Source organism: Coenobita brevimanus, chromosome 26 (assembly GCF_032717465.1).
Source record: "Coenobita brevimanus isolate Jiangsu-jjx chromosome 26, ASM3271746v2, whole genome shotgun sequence".
Lineage (NCBI taxonomy): Eukaryota > Metazoa > Arthropoda > Malacostraca > Decapoda > Coenobitidae > Coenobita > Coenobita brevimanus.
In genome coordinates this window covers 36776233-36789965 of record NC_136979.1, presented here as the reverse complement: position 1 = coordinate 36789965, position 13733 = coordinate 36776233, and the positions used below count along the sequence as shown (strand labels likewise).

At 43.0% G+C, this 13733-nt stretch overlaps 1 protein-coding gene across 1 annotated transcript in view; it reads left to right on the top strand.

Annotated features, from left to right (window-relative positions):
- The window catches only part of LOC145394088 (lachesin-like), a 331804-nt gene that overhangs the window by 137475 nt on the left and 180596 nt on the right, over window positions 1–13733 (top strand). The gene's annotated exons all lie outside the window — the stretch shown is intronic.

Here is a 13733-nt window from a genome sequence, read left to right as displayed (position 1 = left end):
AGGAGGTGAGGGAGATAAGTGATGGAAGATTGAGGGATGAAAGAGCGATGGAGGAGGGAACAGGATCAGATGGAGGGAAGGAGGGAGCGTGGGAGGGAAGGAGGAAGGCATAGGGAAGGTGAGGAGAGAGGGAGGATGAATGGAGTGAAATGAGAAGGGAGGGAGGAAGGGCGAAGAATGGATGGAGAAAAAAGAGGAGGGAGGAAGGGAGGAAGATAGGATGAGAGAAAAAGAATGAAGAAAGGAGAGAAAAAAGACGAGAGGCTAGGAGGAAGGAAGGGAAGGAGAGAGAGGAATAAAAGGAAAAGGAGGGAAAGAGGGAGCTATGAGGAGAGGAAAGGTGGTGGAAAGGAGGAGAGGAGGGAGGGAGAGAGGGAGGGAAGGACGTATGGAGGCTTAAAGTTTGAAGAGGGTGAAAAAAGACAGGGATGTTGTATTGATGGATGATGGAGGAAAAATGATGGAGAGAAATTGATGGAAACGGAGGATTAGTGTAGGAAAGATGGAAAGAAATTGGTAGAGGTGTGGGAGGAGAGATGGGGGTTGGTCTCTCTCTCTCTCTCTCTCTCTCTCTCTTTCTCTCTCTTTCATTTCCTCAACACCTCCTCCTTTTCCCTATTCCACTTTGCTCTCATTTTATCTTCCTCAAAAATCTTAACTTTTTTTCCTTCTGTCTTCATTTCCTTTCCTGTTTCTCTCAGTTCTACTTTCTTTGCTTCCCCTCTGTTTTTTTTTCTTTCGGGCTCTTCTTTCTCCCCTCGACTCTTCCTCCTCCAGATCCTCTTTTCTTCTCTTTATCCGTCTCCTCTCTCCCTTTTCCTCCATTTCTTCTTTTTGTCTTGTATTTTACAGTTCTCCCTCCCCATCTTTTTTTCATTCCTCCTCCTCCATTTCCTTTTTTACTCTTGTAACTCCCTCCTTTTACTCTTGTAACTCCCTCCTCCTCTCTCCTCTTCTCTCCTCGTCCTTCCTACTCCTGCCTCTCATTTCATCCTCTTTTCCTTCCCTCCTCCGCTTCCCCTCCTCCTCCTCCTCCCTCGGCCTGTCTACCTCGCAGCTAAAGTCTATGTTTACTACTAATAACTTCCTCGAGGGTAATGTGGTGTTGTGAGCTAGTGCTTGTACTCTCTCTCTCTCTCTCTCTCTCTCTCTCTCTCTCTCTCTCTCTCTCTCTCTCTCACACACACACACACACACACACACACACATGACACATCCTGTTATACTTTCTGTCAAAATAAACTATATTCTAATTCGCACTGTTTCCTCTTTTTTCAGGTATGTAGTACAACGAAGAAGAGATGGAAGAACAAGGTAAGGTAAGAGAAAGAGAAAAGGAAAGAAAGAAAGAAAACTTGATCTAGTGAGTTAGATTAGACAGCACAGAGAAAACGGGAGAGAGGTTATGTTGACTGTTCTGTAGATGTGGCTTCTGTTTTTTGATGTGTGCTTAGTAGTTTGTGTGTGTGTGTGTGTGTGTGTGTGAGAGAGAGAGAGAGAGTGAGGGGGGGAGGATGTGACTACACTACATTGGTATAACTTTTCCACTACTTTAATATGAGCCCAGATGCCTATAAATTGACAACTTAAATGTCAGGGTGTCTTCCTTTTAGCCCCATATATATTTTTTTCAACCCGCAGGCAAAAGATAAATATAACAACGATATAATCTTATAAATTATACGTGTACAGTTGCAGAGAAAATTACAGGTCCACTTTTCGTAGCTGAATAATTATGAAACTGCTCCATATTATTCCGAAAAAAAAGAAAAAAAGGTTATTTGGGCTTCGGGGGTGGCAGTGACGGGGTTTCAAAAGTCATCGCCCTCTGCCTCGTTGTTTCGTGGTGAACTAATCCACTATTTATGTCTGAGGCTGTACATCAACCCCTTCAATCCGAGGACGTACTTTTCATTCTCATAAAGGTACCACCAGACGATTTTCCACATCAGAAGGACCTAATTTCGTGAAGGTGTTGATGAAGGCTATATTGCACCTCTCTAGCTCTGAAGCTTCTCGAAGGCTGAATTAAATCGTGTGGAGGTAGGAAGAATATGGTAAGAAATACGTTATCGGAATGAGGGGGTTAACGGAAGTGTTATACCAAGAATATTCAACATTATCACGCATTTAACAGTATAGAAAGTATTTGGTATGAAGTACGTATAGATTCAGTATTATATTTTTGGGTATACTTCCATATCTCTATATTTCCTCGCCTAGAAATTGTACAAGCCTAAAATTAAAATATATCGACAAATGAGAGATGAAAGAAAAAAAAAGAATGAAGGAGATGAGACAGTGAAGAAACAACTATTGAAATATTTAAAAAAAAAATCTTTACTTATTCTTTAAACTTTGATGGATAACTTTTCTGTTTTACTCTGCCTAGTAATAAAAAAAAAAAAAAAAAAAGGACTGACCTGGACTGTGCTAGGAGAAAAGGGCAACATTCCAGCTCCTCAGGAAAAGTTGTATTAGGAACTTGTACCATTTTATAATAAGTTTTGTGGATGATTAGGTCGTAGCGGTGAAAACTTGTACAGGTTTATGAACTGTTAAAAATGTGGCTAAGGCAGTAGAGGAAAGTTAATGTTATCGAAGCAGTTTTGGTAGCCCGCTGGGGACATAGCATACTTGGTCACTCACAGCCAGGGATGATAAATTTGGTTGAAAAAAGTTGGTATACCTCATTCTCCATGGTTAACACACACACACACACACACACACACACACACACACACACACACACACACACACACACACACACACACACACACACACACACACACACAGCCATGATGTAGCAACCATTGGACTCATCATCATGGTAAATCACTGGCCTCCACAATCGGTGCTTAAAGCTGTCAGTTTCTTTGCATCTCTTCCAACTCTGCTAAACTCTCCATCGCTGTACCAGGACCGTCAGCCTCCCACGAATGATGTTATGTTATTGACGAGGGTGATTTTGGAACGTGTAGGTGGGTGTGTTATGGAAGGGTATTGAAGACTGCTTTAACTGTATCCTAATATTTACATTTTGTCTTTAAAGAGATTCAGTTGGGCCTTGTGTTCGTGCGATCCACAGTCTGTACCCTTAACCACCGGACCACCACCTCTCCGTATTCATTTTCATTACCGCTGTATCTCTCTCTCTCTCTCACACACACACACACACACACACACACACACACACACACACACACACACACAGTCTCGCTTTTATTGCACACACACACACACACACACACACACACACACACACACACACACACACACACACACACACACACACACACACACACACACACACACTCGCTTTTATTGCAGACTCCCCTTTCTATTGTCTTCTCATCTCTCACATTTTCTTTTGTTTTCTTTTTTAGTGTCCTGTCGTAGTTGTTTTTTTATTTTTCTTTCTCCCTGTTGCTTTTCTTTTTCCTTCTTGAGCCTCATTTTCATTTTCTTTCTTTTTTTGGTCACTTGTTTCTACTCGTTTTCTTTCTGCTGTATTGTGCCTTGTCCTTTGTGCATTTTTAAAACTACGGATTGTGTGTGTGTGTGTGTGTGTGTGTGTGTGTGTGTGTGTGTGTGTGTAATAAGAACGTATTTTGTCACCATCGTAAATTTCGGACGCGTAAATAATGTCAAAATCATAAAATATCCCACAGAACTGATCAGCATTAACAAAACCAGTTGGAATTTCGCCAGATCACTTCGGAATCACAGACATGTAGCCAGAACCTAAACTATACCCCTTTTACGCTAACTTGGCCTAAAATTACCATCTCTCCATCTTGAATATGGATATGTTGCTAGAGATTAGCATTAGAATACGATGCTAGTCACGAGGAAGCGCTGTGCAAAGGATGTAGAGTCACAGTATTGTCTTATTCTGCCACTGAGCTACGTGAAATAAGCTGAAAAATAAATAATCTGGGCCAAGTAAAGGTAAAAGGACTATAGATGACAATAATTTCTCTCTCTCTCTCTCTCTCTCTCTCTCTCTCTCTCTCTCTCTCTCTCTCTCTCTCTCTCTCTCTCTCTCTCCTCAGAAGCCCAGAATTGTAAATGATATCAGACCTTTATTAAATCTAGAAAAATCAATTAACGGCATTTATATACCTTAGAATTTAGCTTTATTTTATCGGTCTTCCTAAAGTGTAAAGGAACTATTGAGCGGAATTTTGATGTGTGGGGAGGGGGTTGGGGGGCGAGGTGTGGCTGGGTGTATGAGTGCTCCGTATATGCTGATTTCATTGCTGTGGAAGTTAATTTGTGTAGGTGTACCGGTGTGTGTGTGTGTGTGTGTGTGTGTGTGTGTGTGTGTGTGTGTGTGTGTGTCATCTGTATGTGTATAGATGTGTTTATTGGGATACAGGTGTGGCGTATGTGGTATGGGGTTTGGTGTCTGTCTCCTGTACATAGCTTTTTTATTCCTCTCTCTCTCTCTCTCTCTCTCTCTCTCTCTCACACACACACACACACACACACACACACACACACACACACACACACACTGTTAAATTACTTATAAAAGATAGACCTCCCCATGATGAAAAAAGTGTTGCGATAGGCAGTAATAAGTGAACCTCAGTTAAAGATAAATTATTCTGTTAAGTATCTGTATTAGTCTGTCTGTTTGTCTTTTTGTTATTATTCTTTTGTAAGTGTTGTGGATAATCAGTTTATTTCCTTATCTCTGTTTCCCTTAGTCTGTACCTTATCCTTATCCACCTTATCCTGTACATTATCCTTATCCACCTTATCCTGTGCCATATCCTTATCCCCTATCCCCCCTTTTTCTCTGGTCATACCCTTATCCCGATCCACTTTATCCAGTTCCTTATCCTTATCCCCGTATCCCCTTTTTTCTCATCCCTATCCACTACCTTATCCTAATCCACCATATCCTGTACCTTTGTCCTTATCCCCCTTATCCTGCACCCTTATCCTTATCCCTGTATCCTCTTTTTTCTCTCTCTCCCTATCCACTACCTTATTAAACTTATCCTGAACCCTTATCCTTATCCCCTTATCCCTGCTCTTCTCTCCTCCCCGTGCGTCGCCCTCACCCCCCCACCAGCCGCTAAAATACGTAACAGTTACCGTATTTTCGCCACAGTCCATACGTATTTCCCTTGTCCACTCTACTTATACCCCTTATTCTACACCCTTATCCTCTCCCCTTATCCTCTTATCTTACACCCTTATTCTCTCTCCATATCTTACACCCTTATACCCTCCCCTTATACTCCCCCCTTATCTTACACCCTTATCCTCTCCCATTATCCCTTACCCTTATCCCTTACCCTTATCTTCTCCCCTTATCTCTCACCCTTATCCTCTCCCCTTATCTCACCCTTATCCTCTCCCCTTATGTTACACCCTTATCCTGTCCCCTAATCTTACACCCTTATCCTCTCCCCTTATCTCTTACCCTTATCCTCTTCCCATATCTTACACCCTATCCTCTCCCCTTATCTCTCACCCTTATCCTCTACCCTTATTCTTGTTCCCTATTCCCCTTTATTTATTCACGTATTCTCATTTACCTCATCCTTATACCTTTACCTTATACTCCTACTGCACTTCTATTCCCCCTTTTTTCTAATCTTACTCCCTTTATCAGTATTTACCTTATATCCTCTCTTTATCTCTATCCCCTTATCTTACATCATTATCCATTGCCCTTATCCTGACCTCATATCCTACATCCTTATCAAATACCCTTATCCCGTGCCCTTATCCTCTGTGCTTATTCCTTTTATTCTGTCCCTTATCCATAACCCCTTATCCCTCTAAGCCTAATCCCTCATACCCTAATCCCCTTATGTACTTCCTTATCCATAGCCCCTTATCTTCTCCCTTACCCATATCCCCTTATCTTTTCCCTTATCCCCTTATCTTCTACCTTATCCATATTCCCATATCTTCTCCCTTATCCATATTCCCATATCTTCTCCCTTATCCGTATTCCCTTATCTTCTCCCTCATCCTTATCTCCTTATCTTCTCCCTTATCCTTATCCCCTTATCTTCTCCCTTATCCTTATCCCCTTATTTTCTCCCTTATCCTTATCCCCTTATCTTCTCCCTTATCCTTATCTCCTTATCTTCTCCCTTATCCTTATCCCCTTATCTTCTCCCTTATCCTTATCCCCTTATCTTCTCCCATATCCATATCCCCTTATCTTCTCCCATATCCATATCCCCTTATCATCTCCCTTATCCTTATCCCCTTATCTTCTCCCTTATCCTTATCCCCTTATCTTCTCCCTTATCCATATCCCCCTATCTTCTCACTCATCCATACCTCTTATCTTCTCCCTTATCCTTATCCTCTTATCTTCTCCCTTATCCTTATCTTCTCCCTTATCCTTATCTTCTCCCTTATCCTTATCCCCTTTTCATCTCCCTTATCCTTTTCCCTTACCCCCATAATCAACCACTAAATTACAAACAGAATTTTTTTTGTCTTTGATCCATACTAATTCCAAGCATGAAAATCAGTGTTAGTCTTTATCCCCCTTATCCTGTACCCTTATCCTTATCCCCCTTATCTTGTACCCTTATCCTAATACTGCTTATCCTATGTCCTTATCCGTTACCTTCCTATCGTCTTTCTTTACATCGGTGTCTTCTTTGCTCTTTATCGTTATCAGTACTCATCTTATGCCCTAATCCATATCCTGTTCCCTTATCCTACCCCTTATCTCAGTCCCCGTCTGTACCCTAATCCTCCTTTACCCACGCCCCTTATCCTATACTCATTCATATCCTCCATATCTCATGCCCTTATCCATATCCAATTCCCTAATCCTTCCTCTAACCTTACCCCCTATACCCATACTCATACCCTTTTCCAACCCCTTATACCCATAATCATACCCTTATCCCCATACTCATACCCTTATCCTATCCCTTATCCTACCCCTTATACCCTAATCCTTCCCCTTATCCTACCCCTTATACCTATACTCATACCCTTATTCTACCCTTTATACCCATACTCCAACCCTTATCCTATCCCTTATCCTACCCCTTATACCCTAATCCTTCCCCTTATTCTACCCCTTATACCCTAATCCAAACATCCCAGCCCCACCCACACAGTCAACCCCAAAAATACACAGTTTATTTTTTCGGCCACAGGCACCCATACAAACTACAGGCATTAAAGTCGATGTATGTGCCTCGCCCCCCTTATCCCTTATCCTGATCCCTATCCTTATCCTCTCACCCATTACCCTAATCCTACTCTCCTTCTCCTCCCCCTTTACCATTATGTTCCTTATCCTGGACTCTTCTCATTTATACCCTTCTCTTAATGTCCCCTTTTTCTGTTGTTCCCTCTACCCTTATCCCCCCTTATACTTATCCAGCCTTATCCTATCCCCTTATACCTGTCCCCCACCTTCACCATCAACCACTAAAAACACAAACACAGTTATTTTTCGGCCGCAGCTCCCCATACAAAATCGAGGCATAAAAGTCAATGTGTCTGCCTCACCCCCCGTGCATGTTGCTTGTTGATGCTTGCAATATCCGGGCATTAAGGGTGCAAAGCCGACCCGCGTCTCCTGCAATATTGTCATAGCAATTGCAGCGTGGGGAGGAGAGAAAAAGGGAGAGGGAGAGAGAGGGAAGGGTGTTATTGAGAAAGATTGGGAATGGATGGGTGGGAAGATGGTAGTAGGTACGAGGGTAGGTTGATGGTGGAATGGGAATGGTAGGGTAATGGTAGGAGGGAAGGGAAGGGATGGGAGGGGAGGGGGTGAGGGGAGGGGAGGGGAGGGAAGAAGAGGGGAGGGGAGGGGAGGGAAGGGAACGGAAGGGAAGGGAAGGGAAGATGGAAGGGAGAAAGAGAGAGGGAAGGGTGATGTTGAGAAAGATTGGGAATGGATGGGAGAGTGGGAAAATGGTGGTAGGTAGAAGGGTAGGTTGATGGTGGGATGTGGATGACAGAGTGAGGGTTGTTGGGAAGGAAGGGGAAGGGAGAGAAGGAATGGTGATGGTAAGAAAGATTGGGAATAAGATGGATGGGTTGAAAGATGATGCTAGGTAGAAGGGTGTGCTGGGTTGGTGGTGGGAGGAAATGGAATAGAGGGGGAGGGGGAAAGAGTAGGGTTGCAGAGAGGGGAAGAAGTGGTGCAGAGAGGAACTAGAGAGAATGAAGAGTTAATGGTGAAAGGGAAGAAATGGAACAGGAAGGGAGAGGACAGTGGAAGCAGATGGACACAAAAACGAAGAGGGAGATTGTGTGGAAGGGGATACTGAGAAAGTCTGGGAATGGATGGGAGGGTTGGCAGATGGATGGGTAGGATTGGGATGGGAAAGAAGATTGGTAGAAGGGAGGGAAGGGAAAGAAAGAGAAGAGAGGGCGTATGGAATGGAAGGAAATGCTGAAAGAGATTGGCAGTGGATGGTAGTGCAAAATGGTAGGTGGAAAGGTAGGGTTACAACATAGTGGAAAGGTGGATAGTAGGGAAGGATGGGTAGGAATGGGTAGAGTGGGGAAGGGATGGAAGGGAGAATTCATGGAAGGAGGGAGAGTGGAAGGAGTGGAGTATGGAGAGTAGGACAAGGGTGGAAGTATAGGAAGATTGAAGAAAAGAGGGAAGAGTAAGGATGGAGGGGTATTTGTGAAGGAGAGAGAGAGAGAGAGAGAGAATTAAAATGTAAAGCAAAACTTGAAATACAAAAACAGAGATAAGAGTAAAGAGAGCGAAATCAAAGCAAAATATGAAATGGAATGAATAATGGTAAATTGTAGTGAATAATGAATAACTGTGTAGAGACAGATTATGGAAGACATTTAACACACACACACACACACACACACACACACACACACACACACACACACACACACACACACACACACACACACACACACACACACACACACAATCACACACACACACAATCACATACCGTACAGTCGTTTTTCTCTATCCAAAATTCCTCTCTCTCTCTCTCTCTCTCTCTCTCTCTCTCTCTCTCTCTCTCTCTCTCTCTCTCTCTCTCTCTCTCTCTCTCTCTCTTTCCTTCATACATAGAATTATCCGTTTTTGTTTATTTCCTCTTTTATCATGTTTTTCTCTTCCCCTCACTTTTCCATCCCTGTCCACTCCGTTTCTTCCCTTCCCATCTTTTCCTCCTCCTCCTCCTCCTCCCTCTCTCCTCTCCCCCTCCCCTCTCCCTCTCCCCTCTCCCTCTCCCTCTCTCCTCTCCCCCTCCCCTCTCCCCCTCCCCCTCCCCCTCTGCTATTCCATTCTTTCACATCCCACTCTCCCGATCCTCATTCCTCCCCTCATAACTCTCTCTCCTTGTTTCCCCTCACTTTCCCCCATCCCATTTCTCTTCCCTCCCTCGCTTCTCTCATTATTCCTCTCTCTCTCTCTCTCTCTCTCTCTCTCTCTCTCGTTTTTTTCTTCTTTTCCTCTGACTTTCGTGTTTCCCATTCCTTTTCGCTTATATTATCTCTCATCGTCTCCCTTTTCCTGTCTCCTGTCTTCTTCATTTCTTCCTTCTTTCCTTCCATTCTACTTCTTCCCCCCCTCCCTTTTTATCTCTCTCCTCACTGCATCTCCCTATCCTCGTCCCTTTGATGCATTCTCTGTTCTATCCTAATTGGTACAAGCACTTACTTCTTTCATTCATTCTTTCTTGCTATTCATCTATTCATCCATTCATTATTTCCATTCATTCATTCAGTCACTTACCATCCATCCTTTCCTTAGTCCTGCCCTCTCCTCCTCTCCCTCTCTAATTCCTCTTTGCTCACTCCTCTCAGCTTTAATCTCTTTCTTTTATGCCTCTCTTTCTTTCATGCCTCTTTTATCGTCTCCAAGTTCAAGGTATTTATTTATTTTTTTTACAGATGTCGACCCGGTTTTCTCTCTCTCTCTCTCTCTCTCTCTCTCTCTCTCTCCCTCCCTTTGTTCTTGGTGTTTGTTTTCGTCCCTAGCTTCCTTCGTCCCTTTCGATTATCCTCTCCCTTCATCTTTCTTCCCCTCGGAGACTCCCCCTTTCATTTCCCACACAGTCTCCCTCCCTTGCCCTTTCTGTTCCTCCCAGTCTCCCTCCCTTCCTCCCTCACTCTGTCTCATTCCTTCCTCCCTCTTTCTCACCATCCCTCCTTCCCTTTCTCACTTTCCATCATCCTTCTTTCTTTCCTCTCTCTCTCTCTCTCCTCCTTACCTTCCTAACCTTCCAGTCTTTCTATCCCTTCAGCCTTCCTCCAGCTATCCTTCCTCCCTCTCCCTTTCCCTCTCCCCTTCTCCCTTCATCACTCTCTCCCAGTCTCCTCACCTCCCTTCCTCTCAGTCTCCCTCCTTACCTCCCTTCCTCGCAGTCTCCCTCCTTACCTCCCTTCCTCTCAGTCTCCCTCCTTACCTCTCTTCCTCTCAGTCTCCCTCCTTTCCTCCCTTCCTCTCAGTCTCTCTCCTATCCTCCCTTCCTCTCAGTCTCCCTCCTTTCCTCCCTTCCTTTCAGTCTCCCTCCTTTCCTCCCTTTCCCTCCCTCCCTCCTTTCTCTCCCCGCCTCACGCCTCCGCCTCAACACTGACGGAATAACGATGCAGTTTTTCCGCTGAAGACTGATTTCTCCCTATTGATTACCGGCAGGGAGGGAGGGAGAGAGGGAGGGAGAGAGAGAGAGAGAGAGAGAGAGAGAGAGAGAGAGGAAAAGTAGACGGAGGTAGACATGTGGGGAGGTAAAGGTTTGGAGAGAGAGAGAGAGAGAGAGAGAGAGGACAATAGAAACAGGGTAGTGAAGAGAAGGAAGAGAGCGAAGAGGTAGAAACGTAAAAAAAAAAAAATAAAAAAAAAAAAAAAAAAGGAAAAGTAAAGAGAGTAAAGAAGCGGGGAGGGAAAAAGATGTGAGTTGAGAGGTAGGGAGAGAAAAATAGAGCTAAAGTAAGAGAGAGAGGGAAGGAAGTGGAGGGAGGGATATAAAAATTTGAATGGGAAAGAAGTAAAAGAGTCTGAGAGAGAGAGAGAGAGAGAGAGAGAGAGAGAGAGAATAAAGATGGAAGCCGTGATAGAATGAAAAAGAGAAGGAAAGAAGGGAAGGTAGTTACTGAGAAGCGGAAAAGAAACCAAACGTGATAGGAAGGGAAGAAAAAAGGAAGGTAGGAAGGAAGGAAAGTAGGAAGGATTGAAGGAAGGAGGGAAAGAAAGGAAGAAAGTTACTGAGAGGCGAAAAGAAATTACGTGAAAGAAACGGAAAAGAGGAAAATAAAAGGATTAAAGGAGGGTGGGAAGGAAGGAAGATAGGAACGAAGTTTGTAAGAGGGGAAAAAGAAATTGCGTGAAAGGAAAGGAATAGAAGAAAAAAGGAGGGAAGTATGGTAGGATGGAAGGAAGGAATTAAAGGAAAACGAAGTGGATTTAATGAACTGAGGATGTGATGCAGGGAGGCAGGAAGAAAGTGCAGGAAAACAGGAAGAAAATAGGATGGAAATGAAGGAGAAAGGAAGGACAGGGGAAAGGAAGGAAAGCAGTCGGCGGTGAAGAAGGAAAGAAAATGAGAACTGATGGAAATTGAGAAGAAACGAGAGAGAATGGAAGGGAGGAAGCATGAATGAATGTAGAAGGGAAAGAAGGAAGGAAGGAGGGAAAGGAGGTAGGTGGTAAAGAAAGCATTAGTGAGATGGAAAAACGTAAACTAAGAAATAATTGAAGGAAAAACCAGGGAGGTGAAGGAAGGAAATTTTAGTTAAAGAATTATGCATGAAAGAAAAGGAGAAAAGGAAGGAAACGATGAAGGAAATGGAGAAAGAGGGAAGAAAATTGGAAGGTAGTGAAGGAGAGACGGAGGTATGGAGGAGGAACTGGAAGGGGGGAGAGAGAAGGGAAAAAAGAGAGAGAGAGAGAGAGAGAGAGAGAGAGAGAAGGAAAGTTAGTGAGAGATAAAAATAAGAGAGAAGAGAGGGAGGTAATATCATAGAGAGGAACTTGTCAATAAAAAATGAATCTGAGAAAGAGAGAGAGGGAGAGAGAGAGAGAGAGGATGAAACACAAAAACGACCAGATAAAGGGAAAAAAACACACAAACACCCGTAAGCAGATAACCGGAAGTAAAGGGGAAAGAAACTCAGCTGAAGAAAAGACAAGGAAGCTTAAGAGAAAGAAAAAAGAGAGAAAGAAAGAAAAATAAAAGAGAGATCACGTAAAAGGACGCTCCATTGTGTCGCCATTTTCTCCTCAGTATTTTTCACGATGTTTTTTTTTTCTTGTATTACCATCCTGAAATTTTGGAAAAGTTGAATGGGAGGGATTTGGAAAAGTTGGTGTTAAAAGGAGCGGAATCTTATGGGCGGGGGAGAGGGGCTGCTGCACCTTCATACATACGGTCATACATATACCCATACACAAAATCATACATGCTTTACTTACATACATACATACATGGTAAATGCTTGCATAGGCCTACATTTATACATACAGACATACATATATACATAATCTGTCTGTGTTGCAAGACACCTTAATCTCGTAGGGGTGGCCACAAACAAATCTCCCCCATGTCACTTGAACTCCTGCCATCAGTCTGCCTCATCTCCAACTCACGTAGCTCGTATACCTATCCACGCCATCCCCTCGATCTCATCCTCCATCCCTTTACCTCACACACATACACTCTCCTTGTCAGTCTCTCATTCTCCATCTGTCCACATGACTAGACCCTCTCAAAGTATTATTCCTGATACTTTCTAGACAACGTTCCTTCGCTTCCTCATTTGTCTGTTTGTCTTCACCTAAATCCACATGTTCATCTCAGATAACTCATTTCCATAGACACACATAAATACATAAATTAAATTAGAATCATTCATTTCTTCTCAGGTTCAGAAATGAGGAAGTAAATGCTGGAAGTGTGTATATTTCTCCGTCCTATGACAGTCGAATGAAGGAAGCCAAAATAACAACAATAATAATAATAATAATAATAATAATAACAACAATATCTTTACCCTGAGACACGTTTTTACATTTGATTTGTACACAGGTGATCGCTAATACGTATTCATGAGCGTACACACACACACACACACACACATACACACACACACACACACACACGATGAATCTCTCTCTCTCTCTCTCTCTCTCTCTCTCTCTCTCTCTCTCTCTCTCTCTCTCACACACACACACACACACACACACACACACACACACACACACACACACACACACACACACACACACACACACACACACACACACATTACCACATGAAGAAGCCGCTCTCATTACCAGCCTATTGAAAGCTCTTTTATTACTTTTCTTCCTCTTCTTTCCTCTTCTTCCTTCATCGTCTCTCTTCCTTCTTGCTCTCTTCCTTCTCTCTCTCTTACGTCGTTTTCTTTCATTTTTATCCTCTCTTTTCTGTCTCTTCCATTTCTTTTCCTCTTTCTTTTCCTCTTTCCTCTTTCTTTTCCTCATTCCTCTTTCTTTTCCTCTTTCCTCTTTCTTTTCCTCATTCCTCTTTCTTTTCCTCTTTCCTCTTTCTTTTCCTCATTCCTCTTTCTTTTCCTCTTTCCTCTTTCTTTTCCTCATTCCTCTTTCTTTTCCTCTTTCCTCTTTCTTTCCTCTTCCATAGCCTTTTTTTTTTTTTTTTTTTTACTCGTTTAGAATTGTCTTGCTCCTATTTCTTCTCTCTTGTTCTTTTCTCTCCTCTTTCTTCCTCTTCGTACTTTACCCTATCATTCTTTTCATCATTTTT